We start from the raw sequence: 17,664 nt of genomic DNA, 5'->3' as shown, positions 1-17,664 counted from the left end.
AGGGGTGGGGTGGTCAGAATATTAGGAGATGAGGTCTTAGAGATTACAGGAGTTAGGTCACATAGGACCTTGCTACCTATTACAAAGACTTCAACTTGTTTATGGCTGAGCAGTGTTACTCAACCATAAAGAAGAATGAAGTATTGCCATTTGCAGCAACATGGATGGACCTAGAGGCTACCATATTAAGTGAAGTAAGTCAGACAGAAAAAAACAAATACCATATGATATCACTTATATATAGAATCTAAATATGACGCAGATGAACTTATGTACGAAACAGAAACAGACTCACAGACATAGAGAACATATTTGTGGTTGCCAAGGGAGAGGGGGCTGGGGGAGGATGAATTGGGAGTTTTGGATTAGCAGATGCAAACTATTATATATAGCATGGCTAAACAATAAGGTCCTACTATGCAGCACAGGGAAATATATTCAATATACTGTGATTAATCATAATGGAAAAAATATGAAAAGAATGTATATATGTGGAATCTAGAAAAATGTGTAGATGATCTTATTTGCAAAGAAGAAATAGAGACACAGACATAGAGAACAAACGTATGGATACCAAGGGGGAAGGGGTGGGAGGATGAGATGAATTGGGGGATTGGGATTGACATATATACACTACTATGTATAAAATGGATAACTAATGAGAACCTACTGTATAGCACAGGAAACTCTACTCAGTGCTCTGTGGTGACCTAAATGGGAAGGAAATCCAAGAAAGAGGGAATATATGTATACATATGGCTTATTCACTTTGCTGTACAGCAGAAATTGACACAGCAGTGTAAAGAAACTATACTCCAATTAAAAAAAGAATATATATATATAACTGAATCACTTTGCTGTACAGTAGAAATGAACACAACATTTTAATTCAACTATACTTCAATAAAATAAATTTTTTAAAAACCCATTTGAAAAAAAAGACTTCAACTTTCACTCTCAGAGAAATGGAATAAACCCTTGGACAGTTCTTAAAAAGAGCACCATGTTCTGAGTTAATGCATCAACAGATTGATCAGTCTGACTGCTTTGTTAAAAGTAAAGTGGAAAAGAACAAGATGAGTTAGGAAACTGTAGGAATAATCTAAGCAAGAAATAATAGTCTTATGGACCAGGGGACTAGTGGTGACAAGTGGTCAAAAAAGGTTATATTTTTAAGATAGTAGAACCAATAGGAGTTGCTGAGGGATTAGATGTGGGGTGTATGAGAAAGAAAGAGGTCAAGGATAACTCTAAGGATTTTTGCCTGAGCAACTGGAAAGATTGAATTCCATTAACTGAGACAGAACATCACCAGAGGAACCAGGTGGGGTGGGGAGTAGAGGTAGTGAATCAGGAGTTTGATTTTTGACATGGCTATTAGACTTCCAAGTAGCTGAGACAGAGTTGGATGCACCAGATTGGTATTCAGGAGAGAGAGCCAGACTGGAGATCTACATTAGGAGGTGTTAGTGTATGATTGGTATTTGAAACTCTGTACCTGGGTAACATTATCAATGAGGAGATAATGAAAAGAAGAAACCCAAGGATTTTACCAAAGTGAAAAGATGAAGATAGGAGGAGCCAGCAAAAGAAAACAGAGAAAAAATGGCTAGTGAGGTAGGAAGAAAACCAGGAGAATGTGGTATCTTGTAAGCCAAATGAAGAAAGTATTTCTAGAATAGGGGATGATCAACTCTGCCAAATGCTGCTGATGAGACAAGATGAAGGTATCAGTATAATTGCCCAGTGAAGTAAGCAACATGTGGAGGTCATTGCTGACCTCAAGAAGAGAAGCTTTTTCATGTGGATGACATAAAAGAAGGTTTAAAAATTTAAATAGCACAAACTTTTGGATAGCATCTAAAAAAGGAAGTGATAAATTTATTAAAATTGGCATTATATTTACACTTGGATTGTTAACTATAATTTTATTTGTTTATATCTATTTTTTCATTGTCAATTAGCAAGAGATTATTTTATTTATCTCAATTTTTTTCATTGTCAATTAGCAAGAGATAAAAGGCATCTTCATCTCATATTGAACACTTTGTGGTTCTCAGTAGGTGTTTGTTGAATAAGTAGGTATGCATTTCTCATTCTAACTAGCAAGGGATACCCTCATTGAGTCAACATACTCACAGAATGACAGAAGTCAAGACCACCAATGGTCTCCTTAAATGAAAAAAGTATTCTTTTACAGTAGTACCTACAAGATCTCAGTTGATGGCTGTACTAAATGGTAAAGTGAAATAACAATAATTCTACTCCAGAGTCCTAACCCCAACTTAAATAATATTTGAAGGTTCCTAGTTAGGCTGTGAAGGGGAAAAAAATGTCACCTATAACAGATGGCTCTACTATATGCCATTTAATCAAAGAACCAACTGTCCTTTAAAGCTTGATTTTCAAAATTGATCTATATATTTAAAAAATAAGTAGCAGGAGAAATAATAGCCTAGGGAAACAATGTAATCCATTTTTTAAAAAACTGGCTTCATTCACTTTATTTTTCTCATAGAAAATTAAGTGGTGGTTACAGCTAGAGCCTGGGTCCTCTGCACGGAAACTCTGGTGTGGGTCTTTACAGGATGGTCGATGAATTCCTGATACGGAGACTTGGTGAACACCGTCTATTTCCAGAGATCAGGAGTGAGATAACTGTAGGTCTTGGAAATGGCACCAAAAGTGGTCTTGGCAAAGTTGCCCAGGATGGCAGCACAGCCCCTGGCAGAGGTGTAGCAGTTGTCAATTCCAGCCATCATCAGTAGCTTCTTGGGCACAGGGGCTGAGATGATTCCAGCGCCCCTGGGGGCAGGGATGAGGCACACCAGCATAGTCAGTGGCCAGTCACCTTGCAAGGGACGGTACAGGGCTTGCCAATCTTGTTCCCCCAGTATACTTGCCACACAGGGACGATGGAGAGCTTGTCCAGAATGATGGCCCTACTGATAGCAATGGCTACCTCCTTAGAACACTTGACACCCAAACCAACATGTCTGTTGTAATCCCTGATGGTGACAAATACCTTGAACCTGGTCCGCTGGCCAGCACATGTCTGCTTTTGCACAGACATGAGCTTCAAAACCTCATCCTTGAGGGATGCCCCCAAGACAATGTCAATGATCTCAGATTCCTTGATGGGCAGAGAGAAGAGGTAGATCTCCTCCAGGGACTTGATCTTCATGTCCTTGACCAGGCGGCCTAGCTTGGTGACAGGGAGTCACTTCTTGTCCTTGGCCTTGCCTCTGTGAGCTCTGTGGCCTCGGCCCCCGCCCCGGCCCCAACCACAATGCTGGCCTTGGCCCCAGACATCGCTGCCGAAGCCTCTGTGGAAGCCACCACGGCCTCCCATTCCAGGGCCCCCGGGGCCTCTGGGCCCTCCCATAGCACTGGCATCATCCGCCATTTGGTGTTTTTACAGAAAAGGTTTTGGTAAAAAGTGTCTTCATGTGAGAATTGCATATTAGATAGAGATCAAACATGAAAGAAAAAGAGGCAGAAGAAAATATTGTAAGAGATAATATTCATAGTTCCACTTCAGTGGACTTGGTGAATAAAGAAGCAACTGTGGGGGTGGAGTCAAGATGGCAGACTAGGAGGACGTGGAATTCACATCTCCTCACAATGAGGGCACCTACCAGGCACCGGTGGGGGACCACGGACACCTAAGGGGATGGGAGGAACCCCCAGTGACCGGGTAGGACATGGGGCATGAGGGGAGTGAGGGGGGAGGAGAAGTGGAGGTGGGACAGGACTGGCACCCCTCAGGGACAGCTTGGGGAGGGGAAGGGATCCCACGCCCAAAGGGGGAAATTGGGGGACCATTGGGAGAGCAGAGGATCAAAAAGGAGCGTGGCCAGGTTTTCCCTGCCCACTTGGGCCCCCAGGAACCTGCTGAGATCCCAGGCCTGATCCTCTGCCCACCTAGGCCCCCTCTAGCTGCACGGGTCCTGAGGGAGTGGGAGGGAGGGAAGGGGGAGCAAAAGTAAAGGCCGGACCTCCAGGACCGGCACCCCTGAGGGGTGCCTGGGGGAGGGGAGGAGTTTCTACACCCAGTGGGACCCACCCATGGTTAGGGGTCTAGCGGCAATGGGGGAGACCCTGGGGGACACGATGGGGAGGGGCGCGAAGGAAGGGAAGGGAACGTGACCAGTGCTTTCCCTGTCCACTTAGGCATAGGGGAGCCTGTTGGGCTCCCGGGCCTAATCCTCTGCCCTCGGAGCCTCCCTCCTGCTGCGCAGAGCCCAAGCCCCGCCCCTGCACTCCCACCCAGGGTCACACCTCTACACTTGGAGACCCCCTCCAACGCGCTGGGCCTAAACACCACCCACACACCCTCACTCAGGGCATTACCTCCAAACTCCAGAACTCCACACTCCAGAGGCCCTCCTTTCAAGGTGCTGCCTCACCCCTTAAGCAGGTCCTAAGCAGAGGCCCTGCCCATGCTTGAACGTCACCCTGCCTAGGCCCTGCCCCATGCTCAAACGTCACCCCCCGACCTGCCTAGGTCCCACCCCACCCTAAACACTGCCCCTGCCTAAGTTCCACCCCTCACCTAAACTCCTCCCCCATAGCCAAGCCTATTTTTTTTCCTTTTTCCTCTTTTAGATTGGGGTTCTGTTTTACCTTGTTTATTCATTATTGTTTTCTATTTTTATTTTTCCTAATAAATCTTTTAGTGTTCTAATTTTATTCTTTATACCTTGCTCTGTCCTTTTGGCTTGTTCCCCCCGCCCCCCACCATTTTTTTTCTTTTCTTTTTTCTGTTGTGGTTTTATTTTACCTAGTTACAGATTGTTTCAATTATAGTTTTATTGTTCCTAATATATCTTTCTTTCTTTCTTTATTTTTGGCTGCGTTGGGTCTTCGTTTCTGTATGAGGGCTTTCTCTAGTTGCGGCAAGCGGGGTCCACTCTTCATCGAGGTGCACGGGCCTCTCACTACCATGCCTCTCTTCTTGCGGAGCACAGGCTCCAGACGTGCAGGCTCAGTAGTTGTGGCTCACGGGCCTAGTTGCTCCGCGGCATGTGGGATCTTCCCAGACCAGGGCTCGAACCCATGTCCCCTGCATTAGCAGGCAGATTCTCAACCACTGAGCCACCAGGGAAGCCCCTATTTTTTATCTTTCCAATATTATTTTCTTTTTTATTCTTTGATATTGTACTGCTCCTTATTTTCTTTCTTTCTTTCTTATTTTTTTTTTTCACTGTGCCACAAAGCTTGTGGGATCTTTGTTCCCAGGCTGGAGGTCATCCCCAGGCTCCTGTGTTGGGAGCTCTGAATCCAAACTGTTGGACTAAAAGTGAACCTCAGGCACCAGGGAATACCAACTCCATGTCCCCTGCATTAGCAGGCAGATTCTCAACCACTGAGCCACCAGGGAAGCCCCTATTTTTTATCTTTCCAATATTATTTTCTTTTTTATTCTTTGATATTGTACTGCTCCTTATTTTCTTTCTTTCTTTCTTATTTTTTTTTTTCACTGTGCCACAAAGCTTGTGGGATCTTTGTTCCCAGGCTGGAGGTCATCCCCAGGCTCCTGTGTTGGGAGCTCTGAATCCAAACTGTTGGACTAAAAGTGAACCTCAGGCACCAGGGAATACCAACTGGAGTGAGGCCTCCTGGAGGTCCTCATCTCAGCACCAAGACCTGGCTCTATGCAACTGCCTGCAAACACCAATGCTGGACATTTCAGGCCAAACAACCAGCAAGACAGGAATACAGCACCACCCATCAAAAAAAAAAACAAAAAAAAAAACAATGAAACAACAAAAAATGTGTTACAGACGAAGGAGCAAGGTAAAAACCTACAAGACCAAATAAATGAAGATGAAATAGGCAAATTACCTGAAAAAGAATTCAGCATAATGATAGTAAAGATGATCCCAAATCTTGGAAACAGAATGGAGAAAGTACAGGAAACATTTAACAAGGATCTAGAAGAACTAAGGAGCAAACAAACAGTGATGAACAACACAATTATTGAAATTAAAAATACTGTAGAAGGAGTCAATACCAGAATAACTGAGGCAGAAGAATGAATAAATGAGCTGGAAGGTAAAATGGTGGAAATAACTGCCAGGGAGCAGAATAAAGAAAAAGGATAAAAGAATTGAGGACAGTCTCAGAGACCTCTGGGACAACATTAAATGCACCAACATTTGAATTATAGGGGTCCCAGAAGAAGAAGAGAAAAAGAAAAGGACTGAGAAAATATTTGAAGATATTATAGTTGAAACCTTCCCTAACATGGGAAAGAAAATAGTCAGTCAAGTCCAAGAAGCACAGAGAGTCCCATACAGGATAAACCCAAACTGAAACATGCCAAGACACATATTAATCAAACTATTAAAAATTAAATACATAGAAAAAATATTAAAAGCAGCAAGGGAAAAGCAAGAAATAACATACAAGGGAATCCCAATAAGGTTAACAGCTGATTTTTCAGCAGAAACTCTGCAAGCCAGCAGGGAGTGGCAGGACATATTTAAAGTGATGAAAGGGAAAAACCTACAGCCAAGATTACTCTACCCAGCCAGGATCTCATTCAGATTCAATGGAGAAATTAAAACCTTTCCAGATAAACAAAAGCTAAGAGAATTCACCAACAAACCAGCTTTACACCAAATGCTAAAGGAACTTCTCTAGGCAGGAAACACAAGAGAAGGAAAAGACCTACAAAAACAAGCCCAAACAATTAAGAAAATGGTAATAGGAACATACATATTGATAATTACCTTAAATGTAAATGGATTAAATGCTCCAACCAAAAGACACAAACTGGCTGAATGGATACAAAAACAAGACCCGTATATATGCTGTCTACAAGAGACCCACTTCAGACCTAGGGACACATACAGACTGAAAGTGAGGGGATGGAAAAAGATATTCCATGCAAATGGGAATCAAAAGAAAGCTGAAGTAGCAATTGTCATATCAGACAAAATAGACTTTAAAATAAAGACTATTACCAGAGACAAAGCAGGAAACTACATAATGATCAAAGGATCAATCCAAGAAGAAGATATAACAATTGTAATTATTTATACACCCAACAAAGGAGCACCTCAGTACATAAGGCAAATGCTAATAGCCATAAAAGGGCAAATTGACAGTGACAGAATAATAGTAGAGGACTTTAACACCCCACTTTCACCAATGGACAGATCATCCAAAATGAAAATAAATAAGGAAACACAGGCTTTAAATAACACATTAAACAAGATGGATTTAATTGATATTTATAGGACATTCCATCCAAAAAGAACAGAATACACTTTCTTCTCAAGTGCTCATAGAACATTCTCCAGGATAGACCATATCTTGGGTCACAAATCAAGCCTTGGTAAATTTAAGAAAATTGAAATCATATCAAGTATCTTTTCCAACCACAATGCTATGAGACTAGATGTCAATTACAGGAAAACAAACTGTAAAAAATACAAACACATGGAGGCTAAACAATATGCTACTTAATAACCAAGAGATCACTGAAGAAATCAAAGGGGAAATCAAAAAATACCTAGAAGTAAATAACAATGAAAACACGATGAGCAAAACCTATGGGATGCAGCAAAAGCAGTTGTAGGAGGAAAGTTTATAGCAATACAATCCTACCTCAAGAAACAAGAAACATCTCAAATAAACAACCTAACCTTACACCTAAAGCTATTAGAGAAAGAAGAAGAAGAACAACAAAAAAAACCCAAGGTAGCAAAAGGAAAGAAATCATAAAGATCAGATCAGAAATAAATGAAAAAGAAATGAAGAAAACAATACCAAATATCAATAAGACTAAAAGCTGGTTCTTTGAGAAGCTAAACAAAATTGATAAACCTTTAGCCAGACTCATAAATAAAAAGAGGGAGAGGACTCAAATCAATAAAATTAGAAATGAAAAAGGAGAAGTTACAACACACTGCAGAAATACAAAGCATCCTAAGAGACTACTACAAGCAACTCTATGCCAATAAAATGGTAAACCTGGAAGAAATGGACAAATTCTTAAAAAGGTATGACCTTCCAAGACTGAACCAGGAAGAAATAGAAAATATGAACAGACCTATCACAAGTAACGAAATTGAAACTGTGATTAAAAGTCTTCCAATTAACAAAAGCCCAGGACCAGATGGCTTCACCGGAGAATTCTGTCAAACATTTAGAGAAGAGATAACACCTATCCTTCTCAAACTCTTCCAAAATATAGCAGAGGGAGGAACACTCCCAAACACATTCTACAAGGCCACCATTACGCTGATACCAAAACCAGACAAAGATGTCACAAAAAAAGAAAACTACAGCCCAATATCTCTGATGAACATAGATGCAAAAATCCTCAACAAAATGCTAGCAAACAGAATCCAACAGCACATTAAAAGGGTCCTACACCATGATCAAATGGGGTTTATCCCAGGAATGCAAGGATTTTTCAGTATATGCAAATCATTCAATGTGATACACCATATTAACAAATTGAAAGTTAAAAACCGTATAATAATCTCAGTAGATGCAGAAAAAGCTGTTGGCAAAATTCAACACCCATTTATGATAAAAACTCTCCAGAAAGTAGGCATAGAGGGAACTTTCCTCAACATAATAAAGACCATATATGACAAACCCACAGCCAACATCGTCCTCAATGGTGAAAAACTGAAACCATTTCCTCTAAGATCAGGAACAAGACAAGGTTGCCCACTCTCACCACTATTATTCAACCTAGTTTTGGAAGTTTTAGCCACAGCAATCAGAGAAGAAAAAGAAATAAAAGGCATCCAAATGGGAAAAGAAGAAGTAAACCTGTCACGGTTTGCAGATGACATGATACTATACATAGAGAACCCTAAAGATGTGTTACCAGAGAACTACTAGAGCTAATCAACGAATTTGGTAGAGTAGCAGAACACAAAATTAATGCACAGAAATCTCTGGCATTGCTATGCACTAATGATTAAAAATCTGAAAGAGGAATTAAGGAAACACTCCCATTTACCACTGCAACAAAAAGTGTAAAACACCTAGGCATAAAACCTACCAAAGGAGGCAAAAGACCTGTGTGCAGAAAACTGTAAGACATTGATAAAAGAAATTAAAGATGATACAAACAGATGGAGAGATATATCATGTTCTTGGATTGGAAGAATCAACATTGTGAAAATGTCTATACTACCCAAAGCAATCTACCGATTCAGTGTAATCCCTGTCAAACTACCAATGGCATTTTTCACAGAACTAGAACAAAAAATTTCACAATTTGTATGGAAACACAAAAGACCCCAAATAGCCAAAGCAATCTTGAGAAAGAAAAACAGAGCTGGAGGAATAAGGCTCCCAGACTTCATACTATGCTACAAAGCTACAGTAATCAAGACAGTATGGTACTGGCACAAAAACAGATCAGTGGAACAGGATAGAAAGCCCAGAGATAAAGCCACTTACCTATGGTCACCTTATCTTTGATAAAGGAGGCAAGAATATACAATGGAGAAAAGACAGCCTCTTCAATAAGTGGTGCTGGGAAAACTGGACAGCTACATGTAAAAGAATGAAATTAGAACACTCCCTAACACCATACACAAAAATAAACTCAAAATGGATTAAACACCTAAATGTAAGGCCAGACACTATCAAACTCTTAGAGGAAAACATAGGCAGAACACTCTATGACATAAATCACAGCAAGATCCTTTCTGACCCACCTCCTAGAGAAATGGAAATAAAAACAAAAATAAACAAATGGGACCTATTGAAACTTAAAAGCTTTTGCACAGCAAAGGAAACCATAAACAAGATGAAAAGACACCCAACGGGAGAAAATATTTGCAAATGAAGCAACGGCCGGAGGATTAATCGCCAAAATATACAAGCCTCTCATGCAGCTCAATATCAAAAAAAACAAACAACCCAATCCAAAAATGGGCAGAAGACTTAAATAGACATTTCTCCAAAGAAGGTATACAGACTGCCAACAAACACATGAAAATATGCTCAACATGACTAATCATTAGGGAAATGCAAATTAAAACTACAATGAGGTATCACCTCACACCGGTCAGAATGGCCATCATCAAAAAATCTACAAACAATAAATGCTGGAGGGAGTTGGAGAAAAGGGAACCCTCTTGCACTGTTAGTGGGAATGTAAATTGATACAGCCACTATGGAAAACAGTATGGAGGTTCCTTAAAAAACTAAAAATAGAACTACCATATGACCCAGCAATCCCACTACTGGGCATATACCCTGAGAAAACTATAATTCAAAAAGAGACATACACTACAATGTTCGTTTCAGCACTATTTACAATAGCCAGGACATGGAAGCAACCAATGTATCCATCAACAGGTGAATGGATAAAGAAGATGTGACACATATATACAATGGAATATTACTCAGCCATAAAAAGAAGTGAAATTGAGTTATTTGTAGCGAGGTGGATGCACCTAGAGTCTATCATACAGAGTGAAGTAAGTCTGAAATAGAAAAACAAATACCATATGTAATTACATATATATGGAATCTAAAAAAAAAAATGGTTCTGAAGAACCTAGGGGCCAGACAGGAATAAAGACACAGGCATAGAGAATGGATATGAGGACAAGGGAAGGGGGAAGGATAAGCTGGGACGAAGTGAGAGTAACATTGACGTATATACACTACCAAATGTAAAACAGATAGCTAGTGGGAAGCAGCCACATAGCACAGGGGATAAGCTCTGTTCTTTGCGACCACCTAGAGGGGTGGGCTAAGTAGGGTGGGAGGGAGACACAGGAGGGAGGGGATATGGGGTATACTTATGCATGTAGCTGATTCACTTTGTTATACAGCAGAAACTAACACACCGTCGTAAAGCAATTATACTCCAATAAAGATGTTTAAAAAATGAAAAAGAAACAATTGTGAATTCTCTTGAAGCATCTCATGCCTCAAGCCATTGTGAAGGACTTGCAGTACTCCTTTTGCAAAAGGGAGAATTAAGTTAGATTCTCAAAGCTTCATCAATCTTGCCTCACATACAGTTCCTTGATTACAGATTTAAACACTTCTAAAATTCAGGGTAAACATTCTCACCCACTTAGAAAAAAAACCTCAGAATGAAATTTCACATGCAAAACGTTAGCTTGAAACTCACATAGTAAAGTGTGTATGAGGAGAGAATATTCTAATGACTAAGGTGAGGAATATAGTCAAGGTGGTGCCTTTATCCTTAAGGAAATGAAGAAATATGATACTTGAGGGTGAAAAAACAGATATCATTTATGAAACTGTGAATCAGGGCTTCCCTGGTGGCACAGTGGTTGAGAGTCAGCCTGCCGATGCAGGGGACACGGGTTCGTGCCCCGGTCCGGGAAAATCCCACATGCCACGGAGCGGCAGAGCGCGTGAGCCATGGCCGCTGAGCCTGCGCGTCCAGAGCCTGTGCTCCGCAACGGGAGAGGCCACAGCAGTGAGAGGCCCATGTACTGCAGAAAAAAAAAAACAAAAAAAAATTGTGAATCATTTGCTTTGATTTTCTGTGAATCAAGTAACTAAAACTATAGGCTACTGTTATCCAGGCACTGGATGTCTTTGAATATTTGGAGGAAATTTGACATTAAAAATAACAGGTTACTCCGTCCCTGGTGGCGCAGTGGTTGAGAGTCCGCCTGCCAATGCAGGGGACACGGGTTCGTGCCCCGGTCCGGGAAGATCCCACATGCCGTGGAGCGGCTGGGCCCGTGAGCCATGGCTGCTGAGCCTGCGCGTCCGGAGCCTGTGCTCCGCAACGGGAGAGGCCACAACAGTGAGAGGCCCGCGTACCACAAAATAAATAAATAAATAAATAACAGGATAAACTATTGATATGTTATTCTACTCAGTTTTTCAGCTAATGTATCAGATAGGTGTTGTTAAAAATGTCTCTCAAACAACTAATGATAATAATGATAAGTTTAACACACCAAGCCAAGGTTAATATTCCTCGTTCCATATGGAAACAGACAATTTTCCAGAATTACAGCAAATAGGCTAGACTGAGTCAATGTTTCTCAAACTGGAATTTACAGATGTATTCTCAAGGGAATACACAAGTTCTTTTGTTACTGAAAGTGGAGGTCCGGCTGCTCACCGCTCTAAAGCCAGTAAAGAGGCAAGTTGGTGGAAAGGGAAGTTTGCTTTATTTTGGATGCTAGCAACCGGGGCTGTGCGGGGAGCGGGGAGGGCTGTCCAAAGGCTGAATTCCTTTGACTCCTGTCCAAAGGCTGACTTCCCCCCACTGATAATCAGTGGCCAAGAGCCTTTATCGGCAGAGGGAGGGGCTACATGCAGAAACAGCACAGTCGGCTTTGACAGTCATCTTGAAATTGATCATGTGGTGGTCTGATCGCATCATCTTGTTTTAAGTACAGTTAATCTTCAATGCCAGGGTCCGTTCCCATTTCTTTGAGGCCAGTTCTCAGAATTGTGGCAGCTTATGTCACAGCTACAGGCTGGTCATCATGTATCAATAGTTCTTCCACCTGGTGGGGTTTCAGTATCTACAAGACAGCTCGCAGGACACGGCTCAGAATATTCTCTATAGCCCTTGAGGAGGAACCAAAGATCCTTGACTTTGCTTAATGACTGAAGTATTATTATTTTGTCCTGTTTGACTGCTTTTCTTTGCTTCTGCATTTTCTCACTTCTCTGATTAAACATATTCTTTGGCTAAAATTTTTCTACAGACAAAAGGCAGGCGGAGGACATGGTGGGGTGGGGGGAAAGGCCATAGGGTCCTGTTCCATTTCACTATGAGAAAGTTAACATTGTCTTTCAGTTTTAGTGATGATGATTTTTAAAAAGTATATTTTGAGTTATCTGGATAACTATCTCATTACCAAGACTGCCCTATAATTTAATACTTGCATTTGTGTTTGCCCTTACCATCCTGTGATGCCCAAGGATCACCTGTAATCATGGTATTTATCTTACGCATATGTTGGATAACAAGTGTGACCACCATTCTGTTGGCGTATTCTAACACGAAAACGACTACATTTGCTTTTGTTTACCATTGGTAGATAAAAATATTTTTCTCCTTTACAATTTAAAGACATTTTTATAAAATAAGACTTTATTTCCTTAATTTACTTACTAAATTGAAATTGATTTAATATTATAAAAACAATGTAGTAAAGCAGAATGATGTGTTCCTTGCCAGAGGCTAATGAGAATAAAATAGATATAAAAGTAATAGATAAATGATTCAGTTTATACCAAGGTAAGTTACATGGTACCCCAGTGGCACTGGGAAATGAAGTGTTTAGAGTGGTCTGAATAGAGAATAGAGGTGCTAGAGTTCAAGTATCACAAAGCAGATTGAACACACTGAACTAAAAACAAAACAAACAAACAACAACAAAAAAGAAATAATATCGTGGCAGTCAGAGTCAAATGCACTTTGCCAACAAACATATTGCTTACATGTATCAATCGTTAGGATAAATGCAGCAACCAAAACTCAGAGAATTTTTTTGGTTGAAAGAAACTTTCTAAATCTCCGATATTGGAATATACCATAAATTTACAGGTCTATTCAATAGATTGGTGCTTCCATATGAATTCTTTTGGTTTTTTTTTTTTTTGGCCGTGCCTTGTGGCTTGCAGGATCTTAGTTCCCTGACCAGGGATTGAACCCAGGCCCCCAGCAGTGAAAGCGCGAGTCCTAACCACTGGATCACCAGGGAATTTCCTGAATTCATTTTCTAAAAGGCAAAATCAATATCAATAATAACAAGGAACCCAATGATGATCCACTATGTTGACGATCAAAAGAATCCAATCCACAGCTGACATATAAAACCCAAACATTTTAATATTTTTTATTAAATTCAATGTTATAAATTTTGTTTTAGCAAAATAGCATGTCACACTAAATTGATAATTAGCCCTTGCCTTGGTTTTATAAATGTATGTATTTAACTATTACCATAATACAGTTTAAGTCAACACTGAAAGCCCAAAGAATTTACCTCTATAGGAGTCCCGTGCTTTAATACAGTTTGAGAAACCCTGAACAGATAATATCTAAAATGTTTTCCAGCTATACTTTTCTACGTCTCTGACCTTTTATCATCACATGGACCGCATTGCCAGCCGAGTATCTTGCACAAGCATGCTGATGGTGACCATAAGCTAAAAAGGGAATGAGGCTGAAAAACATCAATCTGTCATCACCACTGAGATACTATCACAAAGAAATTGAGGCTGGGGCACTCAGGTCACTTTTAGAAAAGAGAACATGCATACATACTGGATGACATCTAATTCATCTACTTCATTCAAAATGTATTATCCTAAAAAGAACTATTTTATAAATAAAAATAAACAAAAAGCGTTTCCCTAAAATGAGACTGAGTGGAAATTAATGAATACAGCCTGTTCATAATTCTAAACTGTTTACCAAAGACCCACCATTGAAAAAAATAATAATTGTCCAGATCTCTCTTATCTAAAATTTTCAGGGAGCACAAGAAAGTGGCAGGCAGCATTCAGGTCTTGCTGGGCATGATTACTCATGCCAGCGCTATTCTTTTCTTGCTATCATAGCTAGCAGTCTATTTAAATGAAATTCACGTTGCCAGTACTTACAAGCTGATCCTCTTTGACTGAGGAGAGTTGAAATTTGTATTGCTTATTGCTTGTGTCTCAATGTATGACTATCTTTGGTGATTCCTATTAGTTTTTTGAAAAAATTTTTGACTCCTATTAATGCCAGTAAATAAATAAACTTATCAAGTTTTTAGTGGTGAGGAAGCACTTGTAGGAAGCTCCTGTCCTATTGAAGTTAAATGGAAACATTGTGTAGAGAAAGAGATATTTACTAGCAACGTGACTGAATTCAGGGTGAATTGGCTTGTTTGCAGCGTCTAGATTTTAGTAAACAAAAACAAAAAAACAAAAGCTTTGTGAACTTTTGAGGCTGGGTTTGCTGTCTGGCTGTGTGCTGAGGATAAGAAGCACTAAATACAGAAACAAATGAAAAGGAAAACAGACCTAGATTCTACAACCATCTTAGTCTTAGTTTCCTCTACAACAAAGTGAGGTTCTCTGTTTCTCCAGAGGGATTTTGAGAAAATTATAATACATGATATATATGAAATATCTGCTACAAAGCACTCAATATAAGTTATCTTTATTTTTGATACTATTATTATTACTATAATAATTGTTATTATTAACATAATACCTGGCACTGAGTCATCCCTAAATAAATTTTAATTCTCATCCCTTTGACTCCGGGTACAAGAATCCCTCTTTTGAAATTTAGTACATGGCACCCAGTAGGTTCAAAGGTGAGCTGAGGCATGTCTAACCCTTCCCCCCATCCCTTCTGCCTAACCTGGACCCACTCAGTGCAAGTTAAACTCATATTGTCTAGAAATATCAGTTCCCCTAAAAGTCCTTGAAGGCCTGTGTCTCCCCCTCCACTCATCCTCCTCCCTGCATGAAGATTAATATAATTAAATTTGCATAACTCTTTACAGTTATGCAAACTCTTTACAAAATTTCCAAACTCTTTACTCTTTAAAAAGTACATTCACCTACATTATTACATTTAATTCTTATAATATCTGTGTTATTTTTATCTCCATTTCACAGATGAGACAATTAAGGCTCAAAGAAATTAGTAACTTAATAAAATAACAATAGATAACATTTGTTTCAGGCACTGTGCCAAGTGCTTTATACTCATGACTCAGCACATCCTCAAAACAAGTCTAGCGGTGGGGTAGGCACAATTCTGGGATGGCCAGCAAGACCCCTGGCCCTGCCCTTCTCTCCCATCCCTTGTGCATACTCTGTACAATCCTTGCTGCTGTGAATCTGGTAGTTTTCTCACTGAGGTAACTAAAAGCAGAGCTGATAGCGTCTTTTCATAAGTAGCCGTTGCCCTAGCCCTTTCCTCTGGTCCCCCTCCCATCACTTCAAAACTTAAAAACTGAAGAATTCACAATTGGCGCAGCACATCTAGAAGACGCCTTGATGGGCTGTTGCCTGTGCCTTTTCTATCATGAAATGGGTTTTTTTGTTGTTTTTGTTTGTTTGTTTTTTGCTGTACGCGGGCCTCTCTCTGTTGTGGCCTCTTCCGTTATGGAGCGCAGGCTCCGGATGCGCAGGCTCAGCGGCCATGGCTCACGGGCCCAGCCGCTCCGCGGCATGTGGGATCTTACCGGACCGGGGCCCCCTGCATTGGCAGGCAGACTGTCAACCACTGCACCACCAGGGAAGCCCCTATCATGAAATGTTTTTGATATTAACCCTGACTAGAAAGACTCACTGACTGTCCCTGATGTCCACTGGTGTTGTTTGCATGAAGTGTATCTTTTGGGTTTATCTCAGTAAAACGTAACTTGTATATGGTTCACAGGCCAGCAGGCTCATATTTGCCAGGCCTCTCTGGGATTACAGCAGGCACGTGACTAGGTGACTGTAAGTGTCAGAACGCGGCAGGCTGGGTTTAATGCCCTGGCTTTTGACAGAGCACCTTACTGTTTTCAGACGAGCGGGCTTCCGATTTTTATGTTTCTCCCCATGATGTCAAACTGTTGTCTGCTGTTCCTTGTGGAAGTTAGTGTCATACAGCAGAGGGAATGACAGGTTCAACCTGTAGTGACACTTTTCCAGGCTGGGCTAAACATGAACAGCAGAATTGAAAACAGCAATTCAGGACAGAGTAATACATCACATACTCCACACATAGCTAAGAACTAGGAAATAAACAAAAAAGTGACTGAGCAGCCAATATCCATATATCATCGATCGTCTGCTATAGCTTATGCACTTTCTCAGAGAAGAGGCTCCTTCTCTTCTCTGGATCCACTTACTCTTATGCAAAACTCTAGCAAGTGTAAGATCTACATTCTTAAGCCCTCAACAGGTTAGAAGCAGGAGAAAGGCTGACACACTAAATTCCACAGGGATAGCAGTCAGCAGATTGATATCATGAGAAGAAGCATAAAAATCAGAAGCACAGTTGTCTGAAAACATTTACTCTAAAGGCAGAAAACTTGCACATCTCAATAGCCCCTATGACATCATTAAATTAGGACAAAGAAGAATTCCTTAATTTATTCATTTATATACTTAAGAATAGTCATTCAGCATCTAGTATGTGTTAGGAGGTAGGCTAGTTGTTTGAGACACAGCCATGAATGAGACAAAGTTCCTTCATCAGGAAGGTTTCATCTAAGTGAGGACACATAGCATTTTAATACAATACAGTTGATTGCAATAGAATGATAAAGGCAAAGAATGCTATAGCGTCACAGAGGAAGAGCACAGAACCTAGTAGAGGAAGCTCACGAGAAGCTTTCCAGAGAAACTGGGGTCTACACCAGGGCCTGAGGGATAAGTAGGAGTTAGCAGGGAAAGTGGAGGCTTGAGGGAGAATATTCCAAGCATCGAGAACCGAGAATCGTATGTGCAAAGGTCCAGAGTTAAATAATAGCCCTGGGCCAGCTTTGTGGGCATGCGACCTGTCCACAGGTCCCTATGCTCAGAAGCCATCCCACACACACCAGACTTGTATAATATTCTGCTCTCATTGTCTTGAAATTCCAAATGATTTTATCTTTGAACCTGTGTTTTTGTAAGTGAAGTCCAGTAGGACAGTGGAGCACGTGTGTGAGCAGAGGAGATACTCACAGC

General features: G+C 40.6%; 1 pseudogene; it reads right to left on the bottom strand.

Annotated features, from left to right (window-relative positions):
- Positions 1 to 2,522: 2,522 nt before the first annotated feature.
- LOC112392169 (40S ribosomal protein S2 pseudogene) lies at positions 2,523 to 3,406 on the bottom strand (annotated as a pseudogene).
- Positions 3,407 to 17,664: the final 14,258 nt, after the last annotated feature.

The sequence above is a fragment of the Neophocaena asiaeorientalis genome, unplaced genomic scaffold (genome assembly GCF_003031525.2).
Source record: "Neophocaena asiaeorientalis asiaeorientalis breed wild unplaced genomic scaffold, Neophocaena_asiaeorientalis_V1.1 scaffold248, whole genome shotgun sequence".
Taxonomy (NCBI): domain Eukaryota; kingdom Metazoa; phylum Chordata; class Mammalia; order Artiodactyla; family Phocoenidae; genus Neophocaena; species Neophocaena asiaeorientalis.
This window is presented reverse-complemented; position numbering and strand designations above follow the sequence as displayed.